This window comes from Durotheca rogersii (genome assembly GCF_024521655.1).
Source record: "Durotheca rogersii strain YMJ 92031201 chromosome Unknown GGS23scaffold_64, whole genome shotgun sequence".
NCBI lineage: Eukaryota > Fungi > Ascomycota > Sordariomycetes > Xylariales > Xylariaceae > Durotheca > Durotheca rogersii.
In genome coordinates, this window is record NW_026251295.1 from 22,632 (window position 1) to 44,048 (window position 21,417).

Here is a 21,417-nt window from a genome sequence, read left to right on the forward strand (position 1 = left end):
ATAGAATATACTTTCGAATAAGCTATCCGGAACTTTAATATTGAACAGGAGCAGCGTAGGCACGCTAACGGAGGCACGAAAAAAGGACTGCCCAACTGCCAATAACTAGCCCAGTGCCGATCAGACCTAGATTATAGCTATAAATAGCTATAATCGGTTAATCGGCTAGCTGAAAACGGTAGCTGGGAAAGGGAAAGAAGAAGGACTAGAAACGGGTAACGAGGATAGCTAGAAAGGCATGGCAAGGAACGAGTAAATAGCTATAACTAGTGATAGCTATGATAACTATAGGTCTAAGTCTAACTAATGAAAATATAAGTACGCGACCTATATGAATAGACATCGAAAAGGCTACGTAGCCTAGATCCACCGCACTACTATAATATTAATAATATTTAACCTATTAATAACGTACAAAATACTAACTTTAACATCTCGCTTAAGTAAAAAATAAAAAACTTTAATAATAATTATAATATAAAGATTATACTTTACTTCATTCTCTTGATTAATTTGATTCAAGTTATTAATACCGCTTAAACGAGCCTTTAACTTCCTTTAAATAAATAACTAAAACTCGAAAGGATAAAATTATAACTAAATACTTACGCGGAAATACTACCTCTTATCTAAAAGTATATTACGTCGTTATTTCTTCTTAATTAACTAATAAATAAATTCTGTATATCTTTTAATAAAAAGGATATATACGTAGAAATAAATCTAAAGTAACTAACCCTGGAAGTAGCGTCGTCTATAGCTCTAAACTTATAACCCGTAAACAAATTCCCTCTTATAGTCGTAACCTTCCTCCTACTTTTCTCGGCCTTTACCTTAAATACCGAATATATCCGCGGAATAATACTCCACTACATTAGAATACGTATTCTATAAAACCGCAATATATAAAGCTTTATTGCAATTTTTATACTGTGAATATAAACCTTGTTACTAACCCGGTTAATACCCATAAGAATATTAATATTAAGAAGTAAGAATTTTATATTACGATCCTTAGGATATATATTATAATGTAACAAGGTATTGTCCTTATCGTTTATTACATATATTTACGAATATTGAACAGGAGCAGCGTAGGTACGCTATGATGGAGGCACGAAACAAGGACTGCCTAACTATCAATAACTGGCCTAGTGCCGATTAACTAAGATCATAGCTATAAATAGCTATAATCGGTTGATCGGCTAGCTAAAAACGGCAGCTGGGAAAGGGACTAAAGGAAGGAAGGGACTAGAAAAGGGTAACGAGGATCGCGAGAAAAGGCATAGCAAAAGGAGTAAATAGCTATAAGTCGTAATGTCTATAGGTCTAAGTCTAACTAATGAAAATATAAGTACGCGACTTATATAAATAGACATCGAAAAGGCTACGTAGCCTAGATCCACCGTACTACTATAGCCTCCCTAGTTTAATTAATCTGTAAGGAGTAATTAAACTCCTAATAATAGGTACGGTGGCTCTCGTTCCTGTTAAACCTAATTAACCTAATCTCAATTAACCCTAATTAACTAAAAGCTAGCTAGTTTAATCAAAGGCTAATAGGATAAGTTAGGAAATAGGTCAACTAGGAACGATTGCAACAGCAATAAGTGGGTGGTGGGGTAGGTAACTGCAACCGTGCCTGACTGTACCTGATCCTGAACCTGATTAATCCCGAACCTGTTTAATCGCTGCTAAATGGGAGCTAAGCCAGTTTAATCAACGATTAACAGGAAATAATAGGAAAGATTAATTAATAAAAACAACTGGGCTGGCGGAGCTGTAAACCTATAAACTAACCTAATCAACCTATTCCTAATTAACCCTAATTAACTAGGAGCGAGCCAGGTCCATTGGGGCCATTAAGAAACAATAGGGATCAATAGTTAGGAAATAGGTAAACTATAACGGGGCAGGTAAAATAAGCGTAGCTCCCGTGAGAAACGAAAGAAACAATCCTATACGATGCAACGTGATCTCCGTCCTTCTCGTCCATGGCTGTCTTTTACCGATCCTTTTCAACTGATTCTTAATCCTATAAACTGACTGATAGCTAAGTGGGAGCTCTCCTGATTATGTAATACACATTATATAAGCAACCCTCGAGAGTCAAAGGGTGTTGTTCAGCAAGGGTATCTTAGATAGGAGGTTTTAGGAATCAAGTACGTTTTACACTCCATCTAGCTGGTGATCGAACCCAGGCAGTAGGAGGCATCTAGATTACGGGTATACTTAGTCGTTTTTCTCGTTGTTTTACCCCGTTTTGACCTCTCCGCGCGGAGGGTCTAGATAGTTCGTTTCGCTCGTATAAGAGTACTCTCGTTTCGTTATTATCTACCAAAAGGCAATACTTTAATTCGTCGTTTTCTATCGGAAAGAGGCATTCTTAGTTCGTTTTCGAGCCTTATTTTAGGGTATATTAGTCCCTTCGTTGCCGATGCTATTTACCGGCGGGATATACCGAAGGAAGGAGAAGGCAGTTCCCTTTCTCCTATATCCGACGAGCTATATATCGCTACTATTTATAACCGAAACCTAGAGCTTCTTAAAGCTTTAGCCGATTCTTTCCTTGCTATAGGGCACCCCTACCTAGCGAAAGTAACTAGGTTTTTACTAAATTCCGGAAGTCCCGAACTAGACGACCTTTTATAGGACCTTAAGAACCTAGGTAAGGTTCCCCGTGGAATATTCCCTTAGTCTTAGTTAACGTTAGAAACAGAGGTATTAAGACCTTCGAATTAGGAATAGTTAAATCTAATAATAGATCCATTATAGTTAGAATAACCCCCTTTATCGCCGTTTACTTCGTTATCTTCGTCTCCTTTAGAGGAAAACGTGCTACTATTTCCTTGCTTATCGAATTCGTCGTCCTTCTCGCTATTCTCCATAGCTTCGTTACTCTCCGTAATGGCAGATCCTTAAGAACCGATCCCTCCGTAAGCCTTACCCGACTTAACTATATATAGTCGTTTTAACGGTAGTAAAGCAGCGTCTAGATGGCTTATACTACTTACGTAGGCCTTTAGATTAGCTAGCTACTTAGTTTACTAGCTTTAATAAGCTTTAAGCTATAAATGCTTTATATAAAGGAGAGATAGCGGCCTTTCTAGATCGTAATTCTCGTATCCGACGTACTTTAGACTTCGTTAGGTAAGGAATGGCTACCTAGAATGATTTACTTATGGTTTAGTAGCTCTTAAGGGAAAGATTTCCATTTAAAACGGCTAATTAATCGGACCTACGAAACGAAATCGTTAACATTTCCTAGGGCTTAGAAGAATCCCTTACCTCTTATTATATTAGGGTATAGGAGTTATTAAAACGTACGGAATCGAGAGATTTCCTTTAAGTTCTACGCTTAAACGGTACCGATAACCTAACTATCCTCGAAACCTATATACTTAAGTTAGTAATTATACGCTTTATAAACGGTTTAAGGGATCCGGACCTAAAAAGGGAAGCCTTCGAGAAGGCCGCTTACGTATTTAGAGCCCTTTAGGAGGTATATAGCATAATATAAGGTTATTAGAAGGTCGTAAACCTTAAGAAAGAATAGCTTAAGGAATAATAATTAAAGGAGCGGGAGAACTTAATCGAACGCTTTATTATAGAAAAGATAGGCTTATTAATTAAGTAAGCTATCGCTAACGAGCATCCTAACTAGGTATTAGCTCCTAAGGTTATTACTACGACGCTACCTTAACCCCTAACGGCGCCGCCTTTATACGTACGGGTATAATAGATTATACCTTACCCGATTCCTACGTCTTATTCGCTATATCCTCCTTATCCATATCCGAATTAAGGCCTAATATAGTGGTCTTAGTAGGTCCCGGGAGCCTAGCTAGCTCTACCTTAGGCCTCTAGTAGTTAATAGCAGCAACCTTAGTAGTATCCATAAGGATAGTAGTCGTATGGCAATGGTAGTAACCAAGGCTCTGGGAATATATCCCGGGTAGTCCCTAATAAAAAGACGTCGAAGCATCCGATCGTTAATGGTTTACGAATCTTATAACGAGGAGAAAGAATATGCTTTAAGTATAGAAGTCTTAATTACGTATAGCCTTACGAGGCTCCCCGGGGGTAGTAATTAGCCTACTAGGAGTAGTTAATCCTTAAGTCGTTAACTTATCTAACCCTAAAATAGGTAGCTAAAATAAGTAGAAATCTCGACGCGAAATCCGTATAATTCTTCTACGAGTAATCTTAGGAATAAGAAGCGCTAAATTAGAATACGGCTAAGTATAGATAGGTAGCTAACGAGTTATAGCCGACCTCTGCTACGCCGGATATTATCTTATTAGGTACTGCCTTTTTAAATACCTAATTATTACTCCTTATAGTTAAACCGATAGGCATAATAAAGTTAAAGACTACCGGCGTTAATATCTAGGATAACCTAGCTACGGAGGTACTGGAGCTCGCCTTTTTTTTAGGCAAACGTCGATATAACGGCTCCGTTATAGAAAAAGACGATGGAAAAACTAAGAAGAAAAAAAGCCCCGTAAGGGCCTTTAAATTATTTACGGAAAAGAGGAAGACCCTTCCTTCGACTTTAATACGTTAGCTCGTTAAATCGAAGTAAAGCTAAACTTAATAGACTTATTCTAAGTATCTCCCGAATATACCCGGTAGTTTAGGTACTTCTCTACCCGTAAGAACGTAAAAGCAGAAGCTAGAGCCGTACGTAAGATCGCAGCCCTTAGACCGTCGTTTTAGCCTCGTCCTTATATCCTACCTAATCCTCTACCTCCGAAGAAGGGGAAGTTAGTACATTTCGCTGAACTAGTCGTCGAACTAACGGTAAAAAAGGAGGATGAACCCGTTAAGATAAGTAACATACCTAAAAACCTACCTAGTTCCCGAAACGTAACGCCCTAGGTATTGGACATTATCCCTTATGACCTAGCTACTTACCTAGATAACATTTAAATGGATATAGATGGAGCTACCCTAGCTTTAAGAACTACCCTAGTCCTAGCTAATCTATTTCCGCTAAAACCGGTTAGATCTTTCTATATAAATGCCGTTCTTCGTTTTAAATAAGATAAAGAGTCGCTTATGTTTTATACTTTACCCGAAAATACTACTTAAGCTAACTAGGGAAGTAACATTAACCTTATATCCGGTAAGCTAATGGATTAGCTCCGTATTAAACGGAGATTCTTATATTACTTAGGTACTAGGCGTTTATTCTTACTAACCTTAGATAGTCGTCGCTTAAAAGTAACGGAATTCGTTTTATTTAACGTAGGAATATAAGGGATATGGAGATCGGTATAGGCCATTATACGACCCGAATCTACGAATAACGATACCCTCTTATTACTTAGTATCCCTTAGTTATAGGACGTTATAATTAAGTTCGATATTAAAGCTAGCTCCTTTACCATTGGCGATAAAGTAGTCGGTAAAGAAGTAATATCTCTTTAAGGCTCCTTCTTATAACCTTCCATTACTTATAAGATAGCCCTTAAGGCTACCGGACTAGTTATTAACCCTATAGAGTATTTACGGGTACTTATTACTTATAAGTCGCCGATAGTAAACGACGACGATAGTAATAGTAATAGTAATTCCTTTAATAAGAGCGATTTAGATAATGAGACGGGAAACTGAATTATTAGCTTAAACCTAAGTATGTCCTTAAACTACGAATAACAGAACCCGAGTATATCCTTAAACTACGAATAATAGGACCTGAGCATGTCTATAAACTATAATCAACCGACGGTTACATATACCCGCCTTCGCCTTCTGGAACCTAAACTCCTAATCGGATAGATATTGCGTTTTAAGACCTCTCCTTAAACCCTACCTCGCCGGATGTTAGCCTTTAGTAACCTATAGATAGACCCGAGCATGTCCTTAAACTACGAGTAAATAGGACCCTTACTTCCTTTAAAGCTTATATATTAGATACCCCTTAGGAGCTTTTAAACTTATCTTATCGATCCTCCTTTTCTAGCGTTAACTAGTTAAACTTCTACGCTTTACGGATCATAGTAACGTCGGAGAGACGCCTAGCCTTTCGTTAGATGGCTTATTTTATATCTATATTAACTTTAAAAGACTTATCCCCCTTAGTAATTAACGAATTCTACCCGATAGGCGTCCGATTAATTAGATCCGTCGCATTCGAAGATGATTTAGTATTAGGTCTACGTTAATTAATTAAATTAACCGCATTTAGAGATGATTTAGTAGTTTACTACCTAATTAGAGCCGCCGTAATTAAAGATAATTTAGCATCCCTTATTAGTTCCGTACCGGAATTAGCCTACTTATTTCTAACCATTAGGCGAATTAAACGACTCCTATTAGTTATTAGTAACGAACTACCCGAATAAGAGGCTCTCCGTTAGCTTAGTAGAGTAGGAGTAAAGTTAGGCCCTCTTATTTCTTATAAATTAAAGCTAAAGATAGCCTACGGACTATATACTTACCGTAAACTAATAGCTATATCGGTTTTAGATATACTAGTAACCGACCTTTATTAACATAGTGTCACGTAGGCATGCACCCCTAGTAGGAACCACCTAGCTTACCTAAGCTAGCTAAGTACTACTATATGTATCTATAGATCGCTCTATACTCTCTAGTAGCTTTACTTCTTTTCTAGTTAGTTAATATATACCTTCTTACCCTTATTTCATTACTTTTTTTACGAATAACCTATTAACCTAAGCTTAGCTCTCGCTAGCTACGTAATAGTTATAAGCCCGGGGTACTTCTAAGGAGTTATTATTACTTAGGTTATTCTAGCGTAAGTAAGTAATATATTTATCCATCTCTTAGATCTTACGATCATACTCCCTTTTTATTTCTAAACCGGTACTCTATTCTCGTATCTAGCTTTAGATAATCGCTTACCTATTTCGCTATAACGATTAATACGTCCGAATTCTCCCTGGATAAGATTCTAGTTAACGTTTACTTACGAGTTTACGATAAATAGCTACGTTAGTTCCTAACGCTTAAATCGATAGCTACTTAATTCGGTATCTAGAAAAACGTTAATCTAGATAGAGCTAAGTTTAACGCTACTCGAGTTTTAGTAGGTACTCTTAAGGAGTATATTACTTAAGAGAACGAACTCCTTAAAGAAAACTATAAGAAAGCCGTTTACGAGTAAGCGTCGATCCTAACCAAAGACCGAGGAAATTAACTACCAAGGCCTAAGGTACGAACTCGAGAGTAATAAACGGTAGCGTATAATAAGTTCGTTTCCTAGTAAATAACGATCGAGGCTTAGGTTATAGCTACTAGTAAGTAGTATAGGGTCCTCTATAGCTAGATTCTCGTATCTATCTCGGTAGGTTTTCTTAAGGTAGCTAATATAGAGATATAGTTCCTAAACCTTAACCCGATTATTTAAAATCTCGTGAAGATCTTCCGTAAGTAAATTACTCCTATCGAAGCCGCTATTAAGACGCTCGTTAGGCGAGAATACCGTAAGGTACTCTAAAGAGTAAAGGTAAGTACCTATAATCCCGAGTAATTCTACGTTATATAGTAATACGCCTTCCTTCGCGCTCGCGCTTATTACATTAACGAAATTAAGGGCGTTATAAGAGCAAAGGATTTCCTTGAAGTAGTTAAGGCTAAGATCGTAATCGACTAAGCTATACGAATATTAATCGCTCTTATTAAAGCTAATAAATTCGGCGAATAATTAAAGACCCTTAAGTAACTAGGTATCGTATTTAGCGCTTTCGCTACCGAGAATAAGTAAAAAGGTAAATTAGGTTATAAAATTTTCGCAATAGCCTATTAAAAACCGACTCTAGGAGCGAAATTAGCTAATAATAGCGGCTAAGGAAAACTAACGAGCTACGAATACCTTTATAAGTTTAAAGGTAAACTATATTTATAGGTAGCTCGCTTTTATAAAATCCTATAGAAGTCCGTTATTAATTAAACTATACGTAACCTAAAGCCGATTCCGGTTAATATCATACGAAAAATTAAGGCTAAATACGACTTATTTAAATACGCTAAGCTCCGAAACTAGATTAACCGCTAAGGGTAGGACGTTCCTATAAATAATATACCTAATAATCGCTCCGGAAACGGGGAAGGAAATAACGCTATTACTTAGCTAGCTAATATTAGCGTAATAATAATCGACCTACGTATTATATACCTATTTACTTAAACTAGGATTTATTTTACTATAAACCTAATCCGATACTTATTATCGGAAAGTACCGTCTTCGATAACTATAAAGTAATTTACCTTATTAATAATCGTAATCTTCTAGTAAAAGGGTCGTTCGTTTCCGCTAGAAACGGATAGACGATCGAAGCTGCTATACTATAAGCTTTTTTATTACTAATACGGGTCGTAAGATTATCGAGAAATATATTTTAAATTAATCTAATAAGCTTACCTTTAATCTAAAGCTTAAGGACGTCGTACTTATTAAAGATTTCTACGTTAATATTATCTTTAAGGCGAAACTTCGTAGTATAGGTATTTAATTTTACGGTTTAAATTATACTTTAAGGAATGGAACCTTCGAGAAAAGCACTATAGTAAGAAAGCTAGAGCGACGCTTTAACCTAGTCTTTTTCGAATTTAAATAATTTACTTCTTATTCGTAAGTCCTACCCGTAATACCATCTATAATACCATCGAGTATTCTACGTAACGTAGCGTCGACCGTAATAGTACCTTATTTCCCGGAGAGAAACGTCCGGTAGAGAAGATCGAAAGATATCATTAAACCGAAAGAAGACTCCGAGGTATTTTAGTACTAGCGAATAAGGCATCTTAATCCTAAGGCGCTTAAAGCCTTCGTTAAAAACGCCCGGAACGTTAAGATTAACGGTATACCTATAATTAAGTACGAGTATTATAATTAAACGATAGGTAAGAGAGTAATTTCGCGCCGTTTATTAATACATCGCTCGTTACGTTCTTTTTAAAAGATATACTAGGATTTATTTAACTACCCGGAAGGTTACGACGGATCTAAGTAACTTATCGTAATTAGGAATAAATTTAGCGGAATGTTATAAGTTAAAACCCTAGAGAGTAAGTAAGGCTTATTAATAATAAGAACTCTTCGACTCTTTAAAAGATAGGTTCGGAAATAATTCCGACTCTTAATCTATAAAATACGTTACGATAACGAACGCTTAGTAATAAGCATTAAAGGTATGTCTGGATATAAGATCTAAGTAGTAAAAGAAGGCATTAATTTCGAACTCCCGCCGGTTAATACTAAGGAGCTAACCGGTAGGGGTAAGAGAGCTAGATAAATTATTATCGTTAAGTCGATTAAAATAAGGATTAAAGTAGGACTACTAAAGAAACTATAGCCGGAAACCGTTAAAGCCGCGGTATATTTAATTAATATTAGCCCTAGCTAAGCTTATAATCTTCGTATATCTTACGAGCTCTTAAATACTTAGTTTAAGTAGTATTTAAATAGTATACTTTAAAGGTAATAAGGGAGCTAACGAGCGACCTACGACCGGATTAAAACGGTATCTATATATACGGATATCGCGCGTATCCCTTAATAAAGAACGTACTTAAGATCTTAATAGGAAAGGGTTTAAGGTAAACTACGAGCTTATATCGGGTATTTAATAGGATATTATATTAATAACCTATACCGAATTTAGGTTCCTAGGCTAGGTAAAGTAATCCTAATTAAGGATATAGTCTTTAACGAAGAAACGTTTTATAGCTAGATAAATAAGCTAAAAGCTTAGTAACTCGAACGAAAAGAAATTAATCGAATAAATCTTTCGATACGTATAAGTAATAACGTTACTTAATTAATTATCGAAGTATTAAACCTATAGGATTCGCTCGTATTATTTAATCGAGAGCTAAGTACGAAGACTAACTCCCTCGGGAGTAGCGAGCCTACCTCGGGTAATTAGGATCTAGATACGACTTAGTCCGCCGGTCCTAGCTCGGGGGTAAGGTAGCCTTTAGAAAAAGAAAACTAGATAGATTCCGATAATTTAAAATACGAAACGGCTAGGTCTAAAGACGAATAACCGTAAGAGGTAATAAAATTATTCGAATTAATCGAGCAAGAGATATAAGAATAACTCGAAGCGAAAACCTAGGAGAAATTAAATAAAGAAACGGATATATCCTACGGGCTTCCGAGTTTAAAACTTACTTTAATTATACCCGCGGAAGCTACGGAAAGTAAGTATTCCGATAAGGAATAAAGTAACTAAAGTTAGGTACGGCTACTAGTAAAAGTACCGAAAGTCCGGAGCGGCGAATATACTTCGCCGACGGAATAAATACTCGGGAATAACCTCTAAATAATTAACTAAAGAAACTCGTACTTCCTCCGAAGAAAAGGAATAATATAGCCTATCCCCGTAAATTACTTAGCGTAAGTAGCAAGAGAAAGGTCCATTCTTCTACTATCCGTTATAATAAAAGAAGAAAGAAAAAGCCCGGAAAGAATAAAGTAATAAGTAACTTAAGTACTAAAGTTTACGTAATATCGGGTAACCTAACGGCTAAGAATAACCTCTTAAGAGATCGCTATTCGATTTCGTAATAACCTTTTAGCTTAATTAATTAAAAGGATAGTAAGTAAAGATTACGATAATATATTACGCTATACTTATTTTCGTAATAGCCGTTAATTAAAAAGGCCGAGCGATTAAGCGTATCGCCTAATAAGATAAGAATTTACCGCGACGATTTACTTAAACCGCTAAAGATATAAAAGGACCTAGATAAGTATCATTAAGAAAGCGATTTAAAGAAAACGCTAGATCTAAGATTAAGGCCTTCTTACGTATTAAAGTATAGCGTATTATTAATCGCGAACGGATAAGAATAAAGCTAATTCATTAATATAAGTCTTCGATTATAAATTCGACGAAGATAATTTCCTTACTACTATAAGTCGCGCTTAATAACGCGAGGAAATTTATAGCCTAAAGAGTTACTCGAGAGTACTTACGTAGCTACGTTATAATAAAATCGTTCCGTATAATAATAGCTATCGTAGCTAATTCGACCTCGAAGTTAATTAGTATGACATTAAAAACGCGTTCCTTAACGCGTAAGACCGGAAAGCGACCTTATACCTATAAAGTTATTAAACGGGTTTAAGGAAGAGGAAAATACGCCTTCGCTATAAAAGTAATATACGGGTTTAGAGATTTACCCCTACTTTAGTTTAAGGAGATCAAAGTACCCTTAACCGCCTAGGACTCTAAGCTCTCTAGAAGAGCCGTACTTATTCTATATAGAACGAGAAGTCTTCGTACTAGATATACGTAAACGATATATTAATTATAAACTATAAAAGCTTAGAAACGATAGTATAAAAGGTAGCTTAGGGTTAAAGGATACCTATAAAACGAAAGAGCTTAAACCGGTAAAGTAATATTTAGGATTAAGGTAATACGTAATCGCAAAGTACGAAATATAACCTTAATATACGACGCTTATATCGAAAAGATTACTAAACGCTTTAAACTACGGATAATAATTAATTTCCGATAATATTATTACTAATTACCGAGCTAGTAAAGTATATAGGCGTTACTTCGAAATAATAAGTTAAGGAATACTAGGAGAAAGTAGGGTTAATTCTATAGCGTAATTATAATACGCCTAAACGTCGCTTTCGTAGCGTCTAATTATTCATTTCCTAACTAATCAGGACCTTAATACTTTAAAGCGTTAATTAAACGATTAATACCTATATATTACTCGCTTCCTTATATAAGGTATAGGGATAAAATAATAACGCTTAAGTACTTTTAATTAATATAACGCTTCGTTTATAAACGATTCTAAGTTAAGAAAGTCGTCTTAGGATACGTAATATCCTTATTTAAAGGTCCGATTATATAAAGAGCCGCTCGCTAGGATATAATATCGATATCGACGATTAAAGCTAACTACTCGTACTAAAGTATATAGCTAAGGAAACGATAGCTTAAACGTTTCTTTAGGGATATTACCTTAAAGCTAGAGAAAACCTTAAAGAATATATAGCGATAACTAATAAACGATAAGACTAATAATAGGAAAGAAAGAAAGGATTAATACTAGCTACGCTATATAGATATATAGAATATATAGCTACGTTAGAGTACTAAAAAGGTACCTTCGAAGTAATTTACCTCCTTATTAATTAAATACTAATAAACGGACTTACGAAAGCTTTACTACGTTAATCGTTCGAATACTTTAAAGTATTACTTAACCTAAAACGCTACGGAAAAATATATAATAATACTTAAAGAGTCGCCGTAAGTACTAACGGTACGTAAATTCTTCCCTTAATTAGTTAATATATAGGTATAAAGTACTACCGTTATATAGAAATAGCTTTCTTACCGCTAAATACCGAACTCGTATATTCTTAGATCCTAATATAGGAAGCTACTTTAAATAAAGAACTTAACTACGGAATAATAAGTAAGGCCGGATTAGCGGAAGATATAATACCGACGGGTTCGTTTTAATATTCGATAATTTCCTCGTATAAGCGGTCGGCTATCGTATAATACTTCGTATAGGTATTACTCGAAAGAAATAGGCGCGTAAGCGCGAGCGATTTTAAATATTACTTCCTTAAAAGATTATTCTTCGTCCTCGGAAGTTTCCTCTTTCTTTCCTTCTCTAACGTCCTTTATCTTTATATCTAACCTACTCGGGAGCGATAGCAGGTAAGGCTACGCTAGGTATTATATCGATAGCCGGCGGAAACGCTACTTACGTTAGCTAAGTAATAAAAGGATAATATAAAAGCTAAGGCGGGTACGGTACGGTAATCGATAGCCGGTACGGAAGGACTTACGCTTAGTTAGGTAAACTAACCGGAGTTAATTACGTTTCGTTACGACTTTACGGTTTCGGGTACCGCGGGTATTATTCTCCGTTTAATAAAGTAAGAGCTTTTTATTATCGTAACGAGCTTAAGGGCTTATAATAACGTTAACGAATATTAATAACGTAAAATAAAGCTTATATATTAACCGAGGACTCGATATAGCGACGATAAGGTAATAATATAGGATTAAAGCGTCGGCCTTATATAATATTAACTCTAGACCTCGACGTACGAAGGTAAGAAGACCTATAGAAATACGTAAGCGTAACCGGATAAGTAGCGGTAATAACGGCCGGTACTTTAGAAAAAATCGAAGTATTTTTAATAAACTTATTTAAGCCGTATTACGTACGTAGCTTAGTAAGGACTATACGGCGAGCTCCGTACTTTCGATTACGGATAACCGAGGTAGTTCCTAAGACGGTAATAAAAGCTAAAGCGGCCGGTACGACGGGGATATTAAACGGAACCGCCGGAACGGCCGGGTTAAAGGAATAACGAAAGCGGTAATAACTCCGGAACCGAAAGCGTTACGGCCTTCCTATCCTCGTTTTCGTTTTACGATATTACTACGAATCGAAATAATAATAATAACGGCCGCTTAGGTTACGCGAATAACGGCGATATTATTAAAACGTAACTTAATATACGCGAGTTTAGGCTCGGGTTTTACGCGAAGAAACCTTACGAATAATTAATATAATAAGCGGTCGCTTTTCTCGATTACTTCCTCGTATAAGGAAAGAAGTCTTCCTCGGAAATTCTCCTTAAAGGATTCGTCGGTAAAGACCTTAATACTCGGGATACGGTACCTAAGAACGAGTAACTAAGGCCTAGGTACGTTATATTAAGGCGCTAGGTACGATTATATCGACGCCTTCGTCGATAAAGGATCCTTAAAGGCTAAGCGATAACTAAGGCCCCGGACCCGGGAGTAAAGGATATCCTCCGCGGCGAGTAAGGCTACCGGCCGAAGCTTTAACGCTACCTTCCGTACGAATACGGAAGGTAGGCTAGGAGCTCGCGGCGAAAAGCCGAATATCCTTTACTCTAGAGGCTACGGTACCTTAAAGCGCTAGTACTATCTTACGAAGCTTTTAAGTATCGGATATACTAAGAGATCGTTAATTACGGTATTATATTACTACCGGTAAATAACGAATAAGTAATAAACGGATTATTTCGAATAACTTCTTATATTAATATAAAATAACTAACGGTCGCTTTATTATCCTAGGATATTTAATATTAAAAGTAATATATTAATCGTAAATAATAATCCTTACCGTAATAAGCTAAGCTATTATCTACGGTCGCTTAATAAAAGTATATTACGATTCGTATAATACGCGAGTTACGCTTTACGTAAATTATAAAAGAAGCGGACTTACCTTACGATAATAAATTAACGAAGCTTATTATATTAGCTTACGATCGCGTAATTAATAAATTACTTAATTATAGTTAGAATATATACCTATAATAAATAACCTAGGAAGAAAGGAAAGAGAAAGGTACGCTTAATTCGAAAGCGAGAAATCCTAGATATATTTATACTTAACCGCCTTCGTAAGAGAAACGATAGAATCGGTTAGTATAGTAACGCGCGCGAGCGCGCGCGATAGTAATAAAGGAGATTAAATCCTAGTATTAAATTAGAATTACTACTATACTATATTACTTATATAGCTAACTACCGCTTAATCGAAAGCGAATAATTATACGAATAATTATACGATAATTATTTTCATTTATAATAACTATAAAGTACTAAGTAAGGGATATAAAGAGTATATAACTTAGGAGAAAATACTACTAGTAATAAACCGGAATATATACGGATAAGGGAATATAAGAGAGCCCGAAATAAGGTACCTAGTAATCGATTAACCTTAACGAGGCATAGCGAACTAAGGAATAACCCCTTAGGCTATTATCGTAAGCAAAGGACTATAGTTAACCTTACTATCGTAAGCTTAACTAAGGGGTATATTACGTAGGCATATACCCCTAGTAGGAACTACCTACTTACCTAAGCTAGCTAAGTACTACTATATATACCTATAAATCGCTCCATACTCTCTAGTAGCTTTACTTCTTTTCTAGTTAGTTAATATATACCTTCTTACCCTCATTCCATTACTTTCTTTACGAATAACCTATAACCTAAGCTTAGCTCTCGCCAGCTACGTAACACATAGGGTTAGGTTACGTCCCGGTACGCCTCCTTGGAATAGGTTTAGAAGGAAGAGCTGGACCTTACCCTAGAAATATTAATTAGATCGTTTAATTTAAGAAGGGGTAGAGGTAAGATAGTTTAAGTCGATTAAGGTCGCTAATAAGCGTCTTTTAAACTAGGTAGCTTAACCTATATTAGTACCTAAAGATAAAGATTTACTAGACCCGGATCCGTAGGCCGAGCTACGTCTAACCTTTAATTATAATTAAGTCGAAAAGGAGGTACTAGGAATAAACGTTACCCTATTAGCAGACGTATATAATTATTTCTCGCATCTAGGCATTAGATCTTATTATAAACTAAACCTAAAATACGGATACTAATGCGTTAAAATCTACCTTAAAGATAGGTATATTTTCGCGTTCGTTATTCCTAGCTTCCTATAGCTTTAACCTATTAGGATATCCTAAGGAACCTAGATAGCCGTATTTTCGATAACGGAACTTATATACGTAATTCTTAGCGCCATCCCTAAACTATAAGCCGAACCGTCTCTTTTATCCTCTTCGTCGCTAGATAAGATTCCTAAAGGCGTATTTTATATAGACGATATCTTCGGTATTTATACTAATGTAGAAGAATAATAGTAATAGTTAATATACTACCTTCTACCCCGAATACGATAGGCTAAACTACGCTTATCTTTCGTAAAGATTTATATAGGCTTTACTAAGATTTTAGCTATAGGAGTTATTTACTATATAGGTAATCGCTTACGTATACGAAAGGATCGGGCTACCCGTCTTCGTAATTAACCCGTTCTAACTAACTAGTTAAAAGTAAGGTCTTTCTTAGGGGCTATAGGTCCTTATCGTAGATGGATAAAAAACTATTTAGAGATCTATCGCCCTTTAATACGCCTGCTTAGTAAAAACGCCGAATAGAAATAAAATACTACCGAGTCCTTATCTTTTGAACTAGTTAAATTACTAGCATTAGCTGCCGTTAATACCTATAGTTACGCTTTTAATCTACTTATATTCCTATATATTAATGCTTCGTAATTTATAGTAGGTTACGTTATCCTCTAACGGTAAAACGGGGTCGATATTCCTATCTTATACGATAGCTTTATATTTTCGAAGCCTTAACGTAATTACGGTACCTATAAAAGAGAGCTATACGTAATAATCGAATTCTATCGTCGTTATAGCTATATATTTCGGGCTAAAGATAGGTTTATCTTCTTTATTAATTATAAACCCTTAACTTGGTTTTTATCTTTATTAGCCGTTAAAGGCATTTACGTTCGTTAGGCCTCTAAGCTTAGATTATTTTACATACGGATTAAATATATCCTAGGGCAAGGAATAAAGCCGCTAACGCCCTCTCTCGTATTATATTCCTAGGTAACTCCTACGACGACGTCGAGTACCTAAAGACCCTCGGCGATTAAGATAACGGACTATGGATTTAGAAGGACGGCGTAGGCGGATATAAGTAGTTATTAGCTTAATTACCTTACCTAGTAGATCTATTGGGATCCCGAGGGCGGGATCTTTTGCCCCCCCCTACTAAGGCAGACGTAAACGCAAACGTAATTATAGCTTCAGACGTAATTACAGCTTTAGACGTAATTATAGCTTTAGTTTCGTATTATCGTCACCTACGGTTGCAAAAGGACCTGAGCACGTCCTTAAACTGCATCCAGGACCCGAGTACGTCCCTAAACTACGAATAATAGGACCCGAGTACGTCCCTAAACTACGAATAATAGGACCCGAGTACGTCCTTAAACTACGAATAACAGGACCTGGGTATATCCGTAAACTACAACCAGCTAATACTAACGATGAAACCGACGATTACTTACCCCGCCTTCTGGAGCCTAAACACCTAACCAGGGGGACGTTATATTTCGAGAGTTTACCTACCTAAATATAGCGTTTCCATATCCCTTTATCTACTTATCTATAACAACTTACCTTCGTTAACGGCTAACCTTACCGCCAGAGCCTCGGAGCTCTTCGTAAGAGGATCGTTTTCCGAATATAATAAATAGCTAAATTCTGAATGGTACGGAGAAGTAATCGAATTCCTTATTACCGGAAGAACCAGAGATACCTATAGTCGGCTTAAGATACGATTCCTACTTAATAAAGCTAAGGAATATAGGATCTATAGAACGTAGTTATAGCATTATTATCGTAGAATATAGAATAAATACCTACTATTAAACGAAGTTTTAAACGCCTTTATTAAAGCTTACGACGAAGCCGGTTACTTCTTTAAATCGATTACTTTAAAACGCCTTTCCCGTTCGGTCTTTTAGCTAAGGATAGCTAGAGATATATCTACTTATATAAATAGCTGCCTCCCTTACGCGTATTATAAACTAACTAAACCACTAAGTCCTCCTTTCCCTATAACGGTTTACGCCTCGTTATAGATCCTTTCGTCTAACTTCGTCGGCCCCTTTCTACCATTACATTTAAGGTACCGATATATCCTAGTAATCGTTAATTAGTTTAGTAAATACGGCTAAGTAATACCTACTACTAATACCTTAGTAAATAACGCACTCGCAGGCTTTAACATATGGCTTACTAACTTAGGAATAAGACCCTTAGCCTTTTACCTAGACCCTAGATCCGCCTTTACTTTATAACGGATGTTATAATATCTAGCATTAAAGGGGATACTAGTCGTTAACGCCTCTTTAGGTTCCTACCGATTAGTCGGGTTAGTTAAGGTATTTAATAAGATCCTATAGTAGGTCTTAAAGAAGATAGCAAACCTACTACCTTAAACCTAAGAACCACTAGACTAAGCTAGCTCTATACTTAAAATAATAACTAAAATTAACGCTCGTTACGTTAAGTCCCTAGGCCATTTACCGTTCGAGATATTATATGGGAACCTTCCCGTTAGTACCTTCGAAGCCGAGTATCCGCTATCCTATTTAACTAAACTAAGATTTACTTTAATTAATAGCTCCTTTAAGCTCTCTAGCGAATAGATATACGCCGACCTAATCGTAAGCCATATAGCTCGGATATAACACTATAAGGAAAACGTCTGGAAGCTATCTAAACGGACTAAGAAGAAGAAAGAGGAAGCTCTTAAGGAAATAAAAAGGACTATCGAAAGAAGAGATCTCGTTATACTTTATTAGGATGGAAAACCACCTAAGCTACGCGAGAAATAAACGGAACCCTTTATCGTAGGGATCCTAGTCGGACGATCGGTATATTAGTTACTATTATTAAATGGTAAGCCATTAGGACCCCATTATATCATACGAATTAATTAAAACTATTTAAACCACGGAAGGGTTATTTAAGGTTACTAAGAGACCTTTAGTTACCGTACTAGAGGAGACTAAGAAGGACGAGGAAATAAACTATTACTAAAACCTATTTTTACTATTCGTTACTATAATCTTTTGGAGGCTCTAAGGCTATAACCGGGGGCGGTTACCTTTGCCCCCTCCCACTAGCTAAGTAGGAGCTCTCCTGATTATATAATATACATTATATAAGCAACCCTCGAGAGTCAAAGGGTGTTGTTTAGCAAGGGTATCCTAGATAGGAGGTTTTAGGAATCAAGCACGTTTTACACTCCATCTAGCTCTAATATATCCTATTTAATGTCCGTTTCTGTAACTCGTTTCTAGTAACCGTTCCTATATTCGTCCGGCAGTATCTACCGGGCTTCCCTTGACCCTCGATCCTTCCCCTGTACGTAGTTCTAGGGGCTCTGGCTCTTCCTACTAACCACATATCGGTAAGGGCGATAAGAGGGGTCTCTGGGTAATCCTAACTATTTCCGACTATGACTTATGACTATTTTTTTCTATGCTTTCTTGTTTAATATCCTGTTTAATATCCTATTTAATTCATATATCGCGGTATCGTCTATAGGTTTATCGCGCTAATCGGTAGGTTCCCCGATCAGGTTCGTAGGTATAAGGTATATCGGTATCTTCGTATAGCAATTAAGGGCATCGTAGTACCTTATCGGTTAGGAAGGCAAGGAGAGACCTCCCTAGGTGCCGTAACTAGCTAGAAGAAATAAAACAAGGGCAATCGGAGCTATCGGTAAGCCTCTTGTAATTAAAATAAACTAATCGGTAAAGAACGAATGCCTTTAAGCGCGTACGAGGTTATAAAAAGGGGTAGTAGCGGTGACGGAATTAGATCAACTAAGGGCGAGAAAACTGCCATCTAGGCACTTAAAAAACACGGAAGCAAAACCAGGTAAAAACGGGTATAGCTCCTTCAAAAGAGATAACTAAGAAACGAGGATAAGATAGATCCGCTAATCGGCGAACGAGCTTTCAGGTAAGCTAATCAAAAGCTGATAGGAGGGCATGGTTATTAATGGTCGCCATAGTTATCTACCCCCCTGTTAATCCTGGTACCTAACCTAAAAAGGCTTAATCTAAAAGCCACGAAACGGCTCTGGAGCTACGAAAACAGCTCCTAATTAACTAAAAATCAGGGAATCTCCCGATCGACGAATCCTGAACCTAATGACTGCAAAAACGGGCGTAAAAGGTCGCTCCTAAGACTAATGAGGTTGCGGCTCAGGCTATTAGGTGGTCGCTACTGAATAGGAGTAGCGTAGGTACGCTATAATGGAGGCACGAAACAAGGACTGCCTAACTATCAATAACTAGCCTAGTACCGATTAACTAAGATTATAGCTATAAATAGCTATAATCGGTTAATCGGCTAGCTAAAAACGGCAGCTGGGAAAGGGACTAAAGAAAGGAAGTAACTAGAAAAGGGCAACGAGGATCGCGAGAAAAGGCATGGTAAAAGGAGTAAATAGCTATAGGTCGTAATATCTATAGGACTAAGTCTAACTAATGAAAATATAAGTACGCGACCCATATAATAGACATCGAAAAGGCTACGTGGCCTAAATCCACCGCACTACTACAATATTAACGGCGGCGAGTAACGCTCCGAAACCGTCAGAAAAAGATAAATGATATAGCTTACGTACGAAGCATTACTTTAAATACCTAAAGTAACCGAAAGGTATAATACTTTAATTACGTAAAGAAATTAAAGTAAACTCGTATTAACGTTATAATAAATAAGTAACGTCGAATACGTAGGTTATAAAAGACCAGCGAAGCGTTTCGAGAAAATCCTCGATCTTTAAACTTATTAGAACTTTAAGAAACGGAGGAGCTCCTCTTTAAGGATAAGGGTTATAAACTAGAATATACGCCCGTCTTCAATCTCTACGTTATTTCGAAACATCGTTAAAGAAAGTAACCAAAATAATAAGAAATAACAGAAGAAACGAAGTAGGAGTAGCTACGTACATTATAAACGGATAAGAAGCTTTACTTAAGCTAAGCGTATTGAATAAGAACAGCGTGGACACGCTAATGAAGGCACGAAAACGGCTACCCAACTGCCAACAACTGGCTCAGTGCTAATTAACCAAGATCACAGCTATAAACAGCTGTAATCGGTTGATCGGCTAGCTGAAAACGGTAGCTAGAAAAAGACTAGAATAGGAAAGTAACAAGGATAGTGAACAGGAGCAGCGTGGGCACGCTGTGATGGAGGCACGAACAACTGCCTAACTGCCAACAACTAGCCCAGTGCCGATCAACCTAGATCACAGTTGTAGACAGCTGTAATCGGTTGATCGGCTAGCTAAAAACGGCAGCTGGGAAAAGGACTAGAAGGCAAGGATAGCAAGAAGGCTAGAAAGGCATAACAAGAGGAGTAAATATAACTGTCAGGTTATGATACCTTCAGGTCTAAGTCTAACTAATGAAAATATGAGTGCGAAACCTATATAAATATACATCTAAAAGGCTACGTGGCCTAGATCCACTACACTACTACAATATCAAGTTCTATAGCTCTATCTATTCGTTTCTTCTACCATGCCTTCGATCTCCATCTCTCCTTTCTAGTTTTATCCTTCCCAGCTACCGTTTTCAGCTGGCCGATCAACTGATAACAGCTGTTTACAACTGTAATCTAGTTCAATCGGCACTAAGCCAGTTGTTAGCAGTTGGGCAGTTCTTATACAGGTCTCTATCACAGCGTGCCCACTGCTCCTGTTTGGTACGTCATTAGAAACCTATATAATAACTACCTAACTACTAATAGCTAGCCTAGTATTAGTTTAACTAGATTATAGTTATAAATAGTAGTAATTAATTAATCGGCTAGCTAAAACGGTAGCGAAAAAAAACTAAATAAATGATATAATAATTAAACGCGTAATAAGAAAAGGAATAAATATTATAGATTCTAATATCTATAGGTTTAAGTTTAATTAATGAAAATTCGTAACATATATAAATATACATTTAAAAGACTACGTAGCCTAGTTTCACCGCACTACTATAATAGTTAA